This window comes from Echinops telfairi, unplaced genomic scaffold, assembly GCF_000313985.2.
Source record: "Echinops telfairi isolate 266 unplaced genomic scaffold, ASM31398v2 ScPeMD7_18;HRSCAF=68, whole genome shotgun sequence".
NCBI classification, from domain to species: Eukaryota; Metazoa; Chordata; class Mammalia; order Afrosoricida; family Tenrecidae; genus Echinops; species Echinops telfairi.
The window spans coordinates 15,253,602-15,255,743 of record NW_022103915.1 but is presented as its reverse complement, the minus strand read 5'-3'; the positions used below and the strand labels follow the sequence as shown (position 1 = coordinate 15,255,743).

Genomic DNA, 2,142 nt, shown 5'->3' with positions numbered 1-2,142 from the left:
TGTTCTGACTCATAGGGACCCCAGGCCCAGCAGAACCGAACACTGCCCAGGCCAACACTATCCTCACCCTGGTCCTTATGGGTGGCTCCATTGTCACAGCCACCTGTTGAGGGCGTTCCTCTTTGTTGGCCACTCCTCAGCGCGATGCCCTTCTCCAGGGACTCATCTCTGCTGACAACAGGCCCAAAGGACACGAGATGCAGTCTCACCATCTTTGTCTCTAAGGAGCCTTCCAGCGCTACTTCTAAGCCACATCTGAATCTGAGACCTACACTCTTCTCTGTGCTGTCTCAGGCAAAGACAAATGCACCCCTTTGAATGAAGGTGTTGGCGAAGAAGATGGAAGGACCATGGATTGCAAGAAGAACAAACAAGAAGTACCCCAGAGTGCTCCTTCGACGTGAGAAGGGCCAGACTTAATCCCTCAGGCTAGGACATGTTGTCAGGAGGGACTAGTTCTTGGAAGAGGGCGTCCTGCTGGGTAAAGGAGAGCGCGGCAAACACGTGGAAGACCTGCATCAAGATGGACCGACAGTGTCAGCACCAATGGGCTCACACAGAACAAGGAAGGTGAGGATGTTGCCGGACTAGGCAGTGCTTTGGGGTTGCTATGAGGCAGCTACTCAGCGCCCCCTAACAACACACAACAACATCAGGCAAGTGACCCACCCTTTCTCGCCATCAGCTTCCTCAGCTATCGAGCTAGAGCTAGATGTCTCCAATTATGTATTTTATAGTTATACCCAACATATATGCCCTATATATAATCAATCTCTCTCTCTCTCTCTCTCTCTCTCTCTCTCACACACACACACACACACACACACACACACACACACGAACTATTGAGCAAGAGTACCCTAAATTCCTTCTAATTATAAAATTTCTTAATTTAGTGAATCCTTTAGAAAGTATACGAGATCTATTACATGAATGCATAGTTCATGTTGTGGGGAGCTGGGTCTGAAAGGGCTGTAAGCCTCATTCTCCCTACCTGCTTTGTTACCTGCTGGTTGAGACGTGTCTCCCCCCCCGGACTGGTGGCAGGTCATCACAAATCAAGGCTTTTCCAGGCTCTTTGCTTCCTGACAGGGATAATTCAGGAAGCTGTTTGCAGGAGGGCACTTCATTTCTTGGAAGCACGGATCCTTTTTCAAGATGCTGTCTAATAACTTGATTTTGCAAATGGCCTTGCAATTTGATTGAGATCATCTAAATTTTATTAAATCCTGGAGGATATGTCTCATTACACCCTGTACCCATTAAGCGCTTTAAACATTTTTTTTTTTAAGGATTTTACTTCTAAGTTCTGTAGCCATTTGATAGGCTACAGAACCCTTATAATGGCTTTTTATTGCCCCCAGCTTTGATCTCTGCAGATTTCCCTACAGTGTTTGAATGGAATCGCTGCCATTTCTGGGCATACATCAGCATGCATTCTACACAGGGACTCGGCCGTTGTCGCTTTGGTTTCAGTTGCAGGGCTGTTGGGACCGTTGAGGGGGTATGGGGAGGAGATGGGCTGGCATCTTACTATTATTCCAGCTACTCTTCATTAATGCTTATTCCGAATACAGAGATTTCTACTCACTACATTAATGCTCATTCTGAATACAGAGATTTCTATTTAAAGTGCAGCTGCAACTATCTTATGCCTGGAAGAAAGTTCTTCTCTTGCCTTCTGCCGCTGCAAATTCTTCCAGTAACAACCCAACATCTTAGAGTTACTGTTCTTGATGTTTGTTGGTTTGTGGCTCTTTTGTTTGCTTGTTTGCTTTTCGGCATATCTTTAGTTTTCAGTAGCCCTAGTGCTGTCTTGGGATACTCATTGGGTTGCAGTTTAAAACCATATGAGAAAGAAGAGGCTGTCTACTCCCATAAAGAGCAACAGCCTTGGAAAGCCAACGGGGCAGTTGTACTCTGTGCTACAGGGTCGCTATGAGTCAGCATTAACTCGATAGCAGTGGGTTTGGGTTTTGTTGATGTTGACTAGTTGGAATCCCTGGGTGGTCCAAACAAGGAAGGAGGGGTGCTGTGATAGAGCAGTTGGACTGCCAAGTGCAAGGTCAGCAGCTTAAAGGCACCAGCTGCTCCACGGGAGGATGAACCTGTCTGCCTTGTAAAGACTTACAGTCCTGGAAA

General features: G+C 46.6%; 1 pseudogene; it reads right to left on the bottom strand.

Moving 5' to 3' along the window:
- Positions 1–429: 429 nt before the first annotated feature.
- LOC115868743 overlaps positions 430–2,142 on the bottom strand; it is a 192,269-nt pseudogene continuing 190,556 nt past the window's right edge.